Source organism: Cervus elaphus, chromosome 33 (genome assembly GCF_910594005.1).
Source record: "Cervus elaphus chromosome 33, mCerEla1.1, whole genome shotgun sequence".
Classification (NCBI taxonomy): domain Eukaryota; kingdom Metazoa; phylum Chordata; class Mammalia; order Artiodactyla; family Cervidae; genus Cervus; species Cervus elaphus.
Genome location: NC_057847.1, coordinates 18,752,509 through 18,765,956, shown reverse-complemented (window position 1 = coordinate 18,765,956; position 13,448 = coordinate 18,752,509). Strand labels below are relative to the sequence as shown.

Here is a 13,448-nt window from a genome sequence, read left to right as displayed (position 1 = left end):
AGCCAACTTTTTAAAATACAGTAAAATTCTAATAACACTTCCATTTTCTTATATTCAATTTTCCAAATGTTCTGCAAGTGTTATACAAATTACAAATTTGACTGAATATAAATGTTAAGCAATTTATGATGCATCCTTCAAAACAGATTAGCAATTTAAATACAATTATGGTCTCAAAGCTTGAAAGAAGAGAAAAATGATTAATTTCTGAAAGGACATAAAATCTTCTTGTTGGAGAAACACTAGGAAAAGTGGTACTACAATAATTCCTACTAACACCTAACTTTCTTCTGTGGATACTCAACCAAAACTAAGACAAACACCAATATAGCACTTTACTACTCACATTTTCTTTAGAGAGAAGTGATTTCATTTATATAAGGGTTATAAATGAGTGTTAGAGTTTCAAGTGATTTTAATGGAAGTTTTGGACTTTTTTTTTTCAATTAATTTTATACATGATACTTTATATTATGAGTAGCAAAATTTTTTATTTTATTTACATTTAACTAGTGGCAATATCCTTGATCAACTGCAAGAAAATGCTCTAAGACACAGGGTGATGATCAAAAGACGAAGAAGTTATACTAAAAACTGACAAAGTTATATGACAAGTCAATAACAGGTCAATGAAACAGAGTCCAACTGATTAGGCTGCCAGGCACTAAAGTAGATAATGGGTTTTGTGTCAGCAGATGACTCAGTCATTAAGTATTTCTGATATTTCAAATACTAATATGTGTTTAACTATCACTAATCAAACAGTGCTTTGTTTTTGATAATGGTCAGCTATTCTTAAACTGGTCACACTGTCTCCTAAACAATATATATTTGAGCAAAAAATGATTTGAGATTCATTTCTTCTTTCAATAATTTTTAACTGGACACTTTCTGCATGCCAAACTTGCCCTAAAAGAGAAAAGCCTATTAGATAGAGATCTCCCCTGACTAACCAATGATCATCGAATAAAGATTGAAAAAAAATAAGGGAGCAAGCCATGTATTGTTATTGATCCAAAATCTCTCATCTGCAATTCTAAAATCCCCAAAGCTCTGAAGATTATTTTTTTGTAAATCATTTGGCAACAAAACCTGAACTGACCTCATTTTGTCCCAAAATTGGACCTGAACTGACAATGAGAGTTTAAATCTTTATTTATACCACTTGGCATAGATATTCTTAATGTTTCACTCACAAATATCAATATTTGAATATTCAATGCTACCTGAGACTGGTCGTGAGTGTTACATACACATAAACTTATGCCGCTTCTTAGCTTTCTAAAATCGGGTAATACCAGAATTTTCACATAGCTGGTTCCAGGGCTGCTGAGCAAGAGAAAAAAGTATGAAGGCCCAGTGGCAAGAGCATACTTGGTATATTCCAGAAACAGCAAGATGTGGCTGGAGTTAGTAAGAAAACGGGGAGGGTAAAACGCAAGAATATAAAGGTTGGAAGCAGGCAGACCATGCAGGTGTATGTAGGCTATAGAAAGAACTCTGGATTTTAGCCTGAAAAAGATGTGAAGTCGTTGGAAGTTTTTGAGCAGAAGAAAGAAGTACTCTGACATATACTTTAAAAGTAAAATTCTACCTGATACATACAGAATAGACTCACAGAGGACATGGTTAGATATAGACTCGTTTAAGGAAGAGAGATTGTTTAAGAAAGCTTAAACAATACTCCAGGTGAGAAATGACAGTGTCTCATATTGAGATGGTGGCAGGAATCCTGTTCAGTTTCAGATACATTTCCAAGAAAGAGGCAACAAGATGTGCTAATGGACAGGATATAGAGTGAGAGTGGAATCTAGCAGATTCCAAAGCATTTGGCATGGACAATTAGAAGGATAAAATCTTCATGCACTGAGATGTGAAGATCTATAGGAAGTACATAGTTGGAGGCTGCAGGAAAGAATGTGGAGGTTATTTTAGAACAAGATAAGTTTGAGAAATCTATTAGACCTGTAAGTTGAAATTTAAGTAGGCAGTTAGGTTCATAAATCAGAAATTCCGAAGAGAGGTTTAAGCTGGAGATATACATTGGAAGGTCAAGGGGATTTAGATGATATCTGAAACCAGAAACTGGAGGAGCTGAACCAGAGAGAGAATGAAAACAGACAATGAGGTCAGAAGATAGTGATGGAAAAATGAGAAGAGCCAAGAGAAGTGTCTGAGAAGGAGCAAGCCAGTGGGGTAGAAGAAGAACCCCAAGAGTGACCTGGTAGGAGATAAAGGTGTATCAAGGAGCACTGCATGATTAGCTGTCAAACTCTGTTCATAGGTGAAGTCAGATGAGGACTAAGTGAGCTGCAGAGTGATGAGAGTCAAAAGCCTGGTCACAGAAGATTCAAGATCACAGAAGATTTAAGAAAGAATGCGAAACAAGGTAAGACTGAATGTATAATAAGTCTAACTAAACTGAAATGTTGGTGGTGGGGAGCAGCAAAGAAATAGTACTAAACATTCTCCATGGATTATCACAATTCATCTTTATAATGGTTCTATAAAGTAGAAATTTTCTCACTTTACAGATGAGGATATAGAAGATATGCAGGTGCCAATGATCTTAATAAGAATGCTGGAGTTTTATCTAAGTATTTGTCTGATTATCAAAGCACATTGTCTTATACTACTATACAGCTTCCTAGGAAATAACCATACAAAATAAACACTGAGACAGTGACAAAGTCTTCTCAGAAAGGACACTGGTGTGGGAGTTAGCAGACCTCTGTTTTAGCTCTGGTTTTGTCACTAATCTTGAGGAAAATGCAGTACCTTTAGAACTTGATAGCTCATTCCTAAAATAAGGGTATTGGAACAGATTTGTTCACTTATTCAGTCAGTCAATATGTATTGATTATTAATTTGCTGGACACAAGTCTAGTTGTGAAAGAAATAGAGGTGAAAATGTAGGAACTTACCTTGTAGAAAGGAAGATGACAAATATTTAATACAATTGAAAGTTTCTTTTGATGCTAAAATGCTACCACAGTTGCTAAATATTAATAATAGAGAAAAATCCCATTCCAGGCTACTGCAAAGAGGTTCAGATTTATTATATCACTGAAAACTCACAGCACTGTAAGCTGGGTACTATTATTATACTATATCCCGTTTTATAGACTGGTGGGGGGCAAAGGGAGATAAGCTTAGAGCTGGAATAGCTTGTCCCACAGTTACATAGGAAGTGACAAAGCTTAGATTCTAACAGACAGAATGACTCCAAAAACCCATCTTTCCATCACTCTCAACAGCACAGTAAGTTAATATTGTTAACAGCTCATTTTAGTGTTGTTTAACTCTTCCCTCTTGATGGGTCTCTGTTCAAAAAGGGGAAACAGTAAGGCATAAGAGAAAAAAGAAAGGAAAAATAATAAAAGACAAATTGCAGAAGTAGAAATGAACATTGATATAAGGACAAAAATCAAGAAAACCAAAGAAGCAGAGTAACATGAACAAAAAAAGAGATTTGAGAAGCGCATGAAGGAGAGAGAAGCGGCAGCCCTCGAGGCCTGGCTCAGGTCAGTGACCCACCAGGTGCCACCTGCCTTCAGGAAAGACCAGTGGACAGGTCTGGGGGACAAGGGCACCTCTGAAGGGCCTGGATTCCCCCATTCCCTCAGACACACTGCTGGCTTAGCAATTCTACTGAGCACCAACACTTCTGATGAGCCTAATGAAGTAAATATGGTCAGCAAAATACTTCAGAAAGGAGCTCTAGATACTTGCTCACACTTTCTGGTACAACCATGCTAACAAGGAAAGCATTCTTTAGGATTCAGAGGTGAAATCATTACAGAGATCTGAGAAGGACAAAGCAGACAGAGGCGGGCTGCCTGATCACACCACCACCGAGGCTGCCCTCTGAATTTCAGCAGACAGCTAGCATCTGTCTCCACTCTTCACATCAGGGATCTCCAGCCAGGACCAGCCACACAGGGGCCCTCACTGGCTGACAGCTATTTTATCTTCCCGAGCTTTCCGCATCAAGTCTGAGTGCTCACTTGTGTCCGCCTCTTTATGACGCGATGGACTGTAGCCTATCAGGTCCCTTGGTCCATGGGATTTTTCAGGCAAGAATACTGGATTGGGAAGATCTACTCCAGGGGACAATATACAATTCTTATAGCCGGCATTTTCCCCTGGTATTCTAAAGATTATTTAGAGATCATCTTTATAAATTGTGAAGACAAGAAACATATCTCCCACTAGTTATCAATCTAGTCCCAAAATCTAAGTGCTTACTATATGACAGGTGTTTTCTGACCTAAATGTTGCAGATTTAAGGATGACTGGATATGGTCTTTCCCCATCGAGGTTCAGTATATTGGGGAACAGAAGCATAGTAGATAGCTAGTCATCTTGTGGGACTTCACCAGTCTTATTTCCAAATTATTCCTTTACAAAAGGATATTGGGACCCATCAGAGATTTTAAGAAACAACCACTCCATCTGTTTCATCATTCTGATTTCTACCCAGAGTACCTTCTCTACATAGATTCATTCACATGTTCCACAAGCCCCTTTTAAAAAACAGTCCTGCATTAAAAGGTGAGGTTACAACTAAATTTCCCTCTGAAAAATGTGCTTTTATTTTCTTTTAAATACTCTTCTTTATTAGCTGAATTTCTACAAGTATAGTCAGAAAAAAAAAAAAAAACATTTTAAAGCTGTAGTTTTTATTTGCCTGAAACTAGTTCTCTATTCCAACTCTTTCCTTCATTAACTTCTATTAAGCATCTAAGAATGACTAACTAGATAGGAACCATTCAGACAGAGAAGGCAATGGCATCCCACTCCAGTACTCTTGCCTGGAAAATCCCATGGACGGAGGAGCCTGGTAGGCTGCAGTGCATGGGGTCACAAAGAGTTGGACACGACTGAGTGACTTCACTTTCACTTTTCACTTTCATGCATTGGAGAAGGAAATGGCAACCCACTCCAGTGTTCTTGCCTGGAGAATCCCAGGGACGGGGGAGCCTGGTGGGCTGCCGTCTATGGGGTCGCACAGAGTCGGACATGACTGAAGTGACTTAGCAGCAGTAGCAGCATTGTATTCAGAAGCTCAGCTCCCTCCCAACCATCAGCAAGTATGAAGCTAATACTAAGTAGTGAAACTTTTCTTTACATATTTGCCAAATGACTTTACTACACATTTATTCCATTAATGTGCCACCACCATGCAAGAAAGCAGCCAGTTTTTACTGAAAGCAGGATAGTACAGAAACACGGGGAATGGAAAGCGAGATGACATGCCTGCCAAGCGAGGAACTAAATCAGATACTCCATCTCACTTAATTCTAAGTTATCTTCAGCTTATGGTGATAGTTAAAGGAGATAGCATACCTGGTACAAAGACCAAGCAGATGCTCAGAGAGGGGAAGGGCTTATCGAAGACGGGTGTCAACGGCAGAAGACTGGACTTTAAAGCTCACAATCTTTTTTCCTCTGTTCTACAGACCAGAAGGACTTGCAAAGAACAACCGTGTTACTAAAGTTGTATTACTAAATGCTTTATTATTAGGCTTTGAGAAGATATGGTTCGTCTCATAGAATGGGTGCACACTTCAGCAGATTTTTTGCTGTCTTTCTGAAAACCCAAGTTAAAAGCAGCACTTGAGGTTCTATTAAGAAAAAGGTCCCAAAGACACACAGCAGAGATAAGCAATTAAAAGCTATGGCCTCTTAGCAAAGTGGCTGGGATCCAGGCTCTGCCTTTTACTACCTGTGTGACCTTGGAGAAGTTACTTGAATTTTTTCTTTTCAGTTTTCTCATCTAGAAAATGGGGATTAGAATAGCCTCTACCTCTGAGGACTGTTGTGAAGAGTTAGTGAGTTAATATGTAAAATTCTGGTAACAGTTCCTGATACATAGAGTGTGCCATACAAGTGTTTACTACTATTATATTATTATTACCTGAACAAATTCAGCAAATCTTGCAGTCACCACACAAAATACCTGCACCAGATAAACCATGAAAGTAGCATGTACAACAGAATGGTACTAGGAAAGAATGATTACAGTAGGCCTCTTCCCTCATTTAGAATACAAAAATGCTCTGGCTTTGTTTTGAATTTATAAAGGTAGCTCCTAAAATCAGTGGGCATCCTGACTACCCTCCCTAAAGCAGACTTGGAAACACCTCCCTTGTTACAAAGGATCTACTAAGAAATTTATGGAATAGGTTAGGAGAAAAGCAGAAACAGCATAAAGACAGTATTAGGAAGATAAATTAGAAATAACAGTAAGACTTACCTAGACTTTCATCACATAATCAAGACAGAACATTTTTTAATTACTTAATTATGCATCTACAGCGACCCTAAATGAAATGCTGTTTTTTGTGGCTTTATCCATTGAAAAATAAGATCTGTTCTCATTATTTAACTTAAAAATCTTTTAAATTAAGAAAAAAGGAAGAAAAAAGAAATAATAGTAAAAGGAAAAAATTGCCAGCAGCTGACTCACATGTCACTACTACTCTAATTCTAGCTAGGCACAAATATTTTCCCAAATATTGTGGGAAATCTATCAAATATTGCCCAAATATTGCCCAAATATTGTGGCAAACAATGGTTTTGACAAAGACTAACGATGATCTTGGTGATAACTTGCTGTTTGGATTACAACTATTGACAAACTCTTATTTAAAAACTTCAGACCTCAAAAACCGACACCATCAACTTCAGAAATTTTTGTAAGGACCTCCACAACCTTGTAACTAACTATTTAAGAAATCGTTAATACAGTGCTTCTCAAACGGACCTCCAGATGATTCTAGACCTTCTGTGACAAACTAAATGAGCTCTGATTTCTTTTACCTATTTGTCTTATCTATCAGTGCTTTAAGATGCCCTCGGAATGAAGAGATCAAAATTACAGAAACGTTGCTTTGGTGTGGCTATTCGTTCAAGCAACTGTGCTCTCACAGTACCCAATTTACTCAGAGTTACTAGGAGACTTGAAGATCAGGGATCAGTTCATTTGTTTAAAATGCTCTATTTTCAATGGACATTATATTTAAAAAAGACACATTCTCAAAAGCCTTAGTATATTAGGATTTGGAATCCTGGAAATACTTTCCGAAAAGTTGTTTAAAGAACTTTCTAAAAAAAAAAAAAAAAAGAGGGCTATTTCTGCTCTTTAAGGGGATAGATGAGCTAAAATTGATACAGGTTCACTTTCCTTTTAATGTATTTCAGAATTACATTATTTTTCCAATATGTATGCAGTTGCTACCTATACAAGATTATTATAATCTCTCTCAGGTAATTACTGCTGAGATCAGCAATTTAATGCCCTTTGTTTGCCAAATTTTTGTTTTCCCAAGGACCAATCCCACTCTATAAAGATGTGTTTCCAGGATACATATAATTACGCTGGGTATAACATCTGTTGCTTTGCATGTTCAGAGGCTTACTAAACCAAGGTACGAACACGCTTCTATGCCTACTTTAGGAGAATGGCTGAAATATTAAAAGCTTAAAGATTCAGTAGAAATTTTCTAAAGCAGTATTTATCAGAAGTAGAAGCTAATTCTAATTTGAATATTTCCAAACAGAATTAACTCATTTCAGCCCTTATTTAGAGAAATGTTAGCCCCAAAGTTATTATATCATTTTTCAATATCGTCACCTAATAATCCTGAGATTTATGTTTCCTATAAATTCATATAGGAATCCTAGTGAAGTTTCTACTTCAGTTATCGCTCAGAAGCAGACTATCTAACCAAAAACAAATGCAAACCAAAAACAAATCCCTTTACTCCAGGACAACAAAGAAATTAATAATGGTGACCTCTTTTCTGTGCTTTGCCCTTTTATAGAGCAGATTTAGATAACAGAGCAGCACTGCACTTCCAAATGTAGGTCAGTATTCTGGCCGTACCACAGAAATGAATTGTTCAGACTTAAATAAAGCAGAGGAATACTGGCCCAAATCACTTCTCTGTGTGACCTTTTAAGGTTGCCCAACAATCTGATGGTCCTGAGAACTTCCAAATATGCAAATATTTACTGGCAAGGTTTACCAGAAAGATACAAAGTGAACACTGATTTCAGTACTGAAACCTGAAATAAAACCCTAATAAATGGAGGGGGGGTGCAGATCAGACACAGTTATATCTCACCATTCATCAGTTCAGTTCAGTTCAATCACCATTCATAGTCATAGACAAAAAAATTGAAGTTCTAAGTTCATCGTGTTTTCAGAAAACTTTAGGACAAGCAAATTCACGAGTCTCAGTGTACTCAAATGTATTTCACAATCTTTGAGATCTGAGCTTGTTATTATATAACTAAGATTGTTATTTGAGCTTCATTTAGACTGATGAGATATCCCAAGTTCACATAGATTTAGAGTTGAGGAAACCTACTTAAATTAAAAAATATATATCATTCCAAACCATTTTAATATGTTTTAGCTCACTTGATTCTTCTATTCTTAGGAAATTCTTGTTTCCTAGTGTTATATATCATGCGATATAGCCAACCATTATATTAAAAATCAAAAAGAAACAAACCAAAAAACCTCACCTCGCCATTAACAGGAATTTGGGGGGGAGGAGGTAAAACCCACTTTCAGCATTGGAGAAGCTTAAACTAAAGGAGTAATATTGTAAATCTACTTGTTTGGGATTGAATTCTGTCTCTCCAAAATTCATATGCAGAAGTTCTAACCGCCCAGTGTGCCTATATTTGGGCCTTTAAAGAGTAATTAACTTTAAATTAAGTCATAAGGGTGGTTTCTAGGGGCTTCCCAGATGGCGGTAATGGTAAAGAGTCTGCCTGACAATGCAGGAGACACAAGAGACATGGGTTCAATTCCTGGGTCAGGAAGATCCCCTGAAGTAGGAAATGGCAACTCATTCCAGTATTCTTGCCTAGAAAATTCCATGGACAGAGGAGCCTGGCAGGCTATAGTCCACGGGGTCACAAAGCATTGGAAACATCTGAGCGATTTTGCACAGGGGCAAGGGTGGTCTCTAGTCTGATAGGACTTGTGTCCTTAAAAGAAAAGGAAGATTTACATTCCCACCAACAGTGCAAGAGGGTTCCTTTTCTCTACACCCTGGAGAGGGTGCAGCATTAACTGTTTTGGGATTTTTTGATGATGGCCATTCTGATTTTTCCAGTAGTCATGTATGGATGTGAGAGTTGGACTCTCACATAAAGAAAGCTGAGTGATGAAGAATCGATGCTTTTGAACTGTGGTGTTGGAGAAGACTCTTGAGAGTCCCTTGGACTGCAAGAAGATCAAACCAGTCAATCCTAAAGGAAATCAGTCCTGAATATTCACTAAAAGGACTGATGCTGAAGCTGAAGCTCCAATACTTTGGCCACCTGATGCGAAGAACTGGCTCACTGGAAAAGACCCTGATGCTGGGAAAGACTGAAGACAGGAGGATAAGGGGACGACAGAGGATGAGATGATTGGATGGCATCACCAACTCGACAGACATGAGTTTGAGCAAGCTCTGGGAGTTGGTGATGGACAGGGAAGCCTGGCGTGTTGCAGTCCATGGTGTTATAAAGAACTGGACAAGACTGAGCGAATAAACTGATTCTGACAGGTGTGAGGTGATATCTCATTGTAATTTTGATTTGCATTTCTCTAATAATGACCGATGTTGAGCCTCCTTTCAAGTATTTATTAGCCATCTGTATGTCTTCTTTGGAGAAATGTCTGTTTAGGTCTTTTGAGCACTTTTTGATTGGGTTGTTTTTGTTATTGAGTTGCATAAGCTGCTTGCATATTTTCTATGTAAGACAGGATGGAGATTCCTTAAAAACTAGGAATAAAACTACCATGTGACCCAACAATCCCAATACTTTGCATATACCCTAAGAAAACCATAACTGAGAAAGACACAGGTACCACAATGTTCAATGCACCACTGTTTACAATAACTAGGACAAAGACGCAACCTAGATGTCCATCAACAGATGAATGGATAAAAAAGTTGTGGTACCGCCAGTCAGGATGGCTGCTATCCAAAAGTCTACAAGCAATAAATGCTGGAGAGGGTGTGGAGAAAAGGGAACCCTCTTACACTGTTGGTGGGAATGCAAACTAGTACAGCCGCTATGGAGAACAGTGTGGAGATTTCTTAAAAAACTGGAAATAGAACTGCCATATGACCCAGCAATCCCACTTCTGGGCATACACACTGAGGAAACCAGATCTGAAAGAGACACGTGCACCCCAATGTTCATCGCAGCACTGTTTATAATAGCCAGGACATGGAAGCAACCTAGATGCCCATCAGCAGACGAATGGATAAGGAAGCTGTGGTACATATACACCATGGAATATTACTCAGCCGTTAAAAAGAATTCATTTGAATCAGTTCTAACGAGATGGATGAAACTGGAGCCCATTATACAGAGTGAAGTAAGCCAGAAAGATAAAGACCAATACAGTATACTAACACATATATATGGAATTTAGAAATATGGTAATGATAACCCTATATGCAAAACAGAAAAAGAGACACAGATGTACAGAACACACTTTTGGACTCTGTGGGAGAAGGCGAGCGTGGGATGTTTTGAGAGAACAGCATCGAAACATGTATATTATCTAGGGTGAAACAGATCACCAGCCCAGGCTGGATGCATGAGACAAGTGCTCGGGCCTGGTGCACTAGGAAGACCCAGAGGAATCAGGTGGAGAGGGGAGGTGGGAGGGGGGATCAGGATGGGGAATACATGTAAATTCATGGCTGATTCATGTCAATGTATGACAAAAACCACTACAATATTGTAAAGTAATTAGCCTCCAACTAATAAAAATAAATGAAAAAAAAAAAGTTGTGGTACATATATAGACTGGAGTATCAGTCATAAAATGGAACACATTTGAGTCAGTGCTAATGAAGTGGATGAACACAGAGCCTATTATACAAAGTGAAGTAAGTCAGAAAGCAGAAAAAATACTGTATTTTAATCCATATATATGGAATTTAGAAAGATGGTACTGATGAACCTATTTGCAGGGTAGCAATGGAGATGCAGACAGAGAGAACAGACTTATGGGGACAGTGTAGGAAGGAGAGGGTGGGATGAATGGAAAGAGGAGCAGGAAACATATACACTAACATACGTAAAATAGATAGCCAGTGGGAATTTGCTATATGACTCAGGGAACTCACACCTGGGCTCCATGGCAACCAAGAGGGGTGGAATGAGATGGGAGACAGGAGGCTCAAGAGGAAGGGGACATATGTATACCCATGGCTGATCCATGTTGATACATGGCAGAAACCAACACTATCTTGTTAATCATCCTTCAATTAAAAATAAAAAAATTTTAATTATAAAAAGAAAAGAAACATTGGCGATCCGTCTCCATATGTGCACAAAGGAAAGGCCATGTGAGGGCACAGTGAGAAGGTGGCCATCCATAAGCTAAGGGAGAGAGGTCTCACCAGAAATCAGCTCTGGCAACACCTTGATCTTGGACTTCCAGCCTCCAGAACCATAAGAAAAAAGTGAATTTCTGTTGTTCAAACCACTTTATCAATGATGCTCTGTTATGGCAGCCCTGACAGACTAATATATCATCCTTCTTTAACCTAAGTTTTAATTTCTTCTTTAGAGTCTCCAAATTTTCTACACTGTGTCACCTTGTATCTCACCACAACATCAAGCAAAATATAGCAAACAAGAGAAATGAATCATTTTCCTTTCTTCCTTCTATGTTCCAATATTTCCAAATGTGAACCCTGAAGAATACTGAATGCCAAGGGAGAAAACACTAAATAACTGCTTAGGTTGTCATTAATTTGAAAGCAAGAGTTATATTAGGAGGACACTAAACTATTTTAGGTGGGAATTAATCAGGATAGCTTCACTGATGGCACAGTTGGTAAAGAGTCTGCCCACAATGCAGGAGACCCAGGTTCAATCCCTGGGTTGGGAAGATCCCCTGGAGAAGGAAATGGCAACCCGCTCCAGTATTCTTGCCTGGAAAATCCCATGGACAGAAGAGCCTGGCGGGCTACAGTCCATGGGGTCACAAAGAGTCCAACACAACCTAGCAACTAAACCACCAACCAGGATAAGCAAGGGATGCAACCCAACCCAGAAATGACAGATGGGGGTAACCGAGAAACGTGTGCAAGATTTGAGCGTATCACTTACAATATGTCTCATTTTGCCTTCTGCCTTCCTGCGGGATCAAAGAGAAAATCTCTCAAAAGTTCTTGATATTTTTGTTCTTTAAAACTCTGTACTGGAACTAGAAACACTGCTTCCTTGAGCTTCTAAACTGAGGAGGACCCAGAATGGCTAAACGTGGAAAGTTAACGGTCAAGACTGACTCAGGATTAAGTAGAGAAACAGGTCAGTTTGAAAAGGCTCTGGACTTCTCTGGTGGTCCAGTGGTTAAGACTCTGTGCTTCTAATTCAGGGGACACGGGTTTGATCCCTGGTCTGGGAAGTTCTGCATGCTGTGTGGTGCAGCCAAAAATAAAGAAAAAAGAAAAGGTTCACCAAAGCCCAGAAGTGATCAACCAGAAAAATGGCCCTTCATCTACCTCCTCACCTCCCCACTATCACCCCATCTCTGCTAATGCTGCTTCCAAATCAGCCTCTGGCCTGGGAGCTCAAGTTCTCATGTAAGGGGCTGAGGGAGGGTATTAAGAAGGTCCCATATGGAAAAAGATTTTACCTCAGGCAAAACGCCCTCCCTTCTTACCACTCACCCTAATGCTTGTCCTCTCCTATACTCACACATGACTTAGGAGTCTCAGAAGCAAGCTCTGGAGTGTGGCAATCAAAAATGAGAAGAGAAAGAAAGGGGGCAGAGTTTATCCAAGGAATTTTTCTAAAAGTAACAACTAGACATTTAGATTTTTCTTTTCTTCTATATCATTTTAACCCTAAACATTTTTAAGCTAAAACATCTTCAGGCATTAAAATACCATTTCAGGAAATCATTTGTCTGAGATTAAAAATGAAGTGAAGTGTTCGTCACTCAGTCATGTCGGACTCTTTGCAACCCCATGGACTGTCGCTGGCCAGGCTCCTCTGTCCATGGAATCTTCCAGGCAAGAATACGGGACTAGGCAGCCATTCCCTTCTCAGGGGATCTTCCCAACCCAGGGATCAAACCCCAGGTTTCCTGGCAGATTTCAGGCAGATTCTTTTACCATCTGAGCCACCAGGGAACAACACATAATACTAAATTTAGTATTTTAAGGGCAGGGTTATAGAAAATTATGCAAACAGCTTCTTTTTGTTTATTACAGTGGATATCAATATATCATTTAAAGTTTCCACAGCTTCTGTTGTTCTTAATTAGTTTCTGTATCTTTGCCTTTCCCAAATCTAAAATAAGTTCCTGATGTTATATTGTTTTCTATATTATCATCTGTAAACTTTGAGGCATTATTAAAATTCAGTAGTTAACAGAACTATTTAATCTGGAAATATGTATTAGC

General features: G+C 38.6%; 1 protein-coding gene across 1 annotated transcript in view; it reads right to left on the bottom strand.

Moving 5' to 3' along the window:
• CERKL (ceramide kinase like) overlaps nucleotides 1-13,448 on the bottom strand; it is a 128,718-nt gene that overhangs the window by 96,138 nt on the left and 19,132 nt on the right. The window lies entirely within an intron of this gene.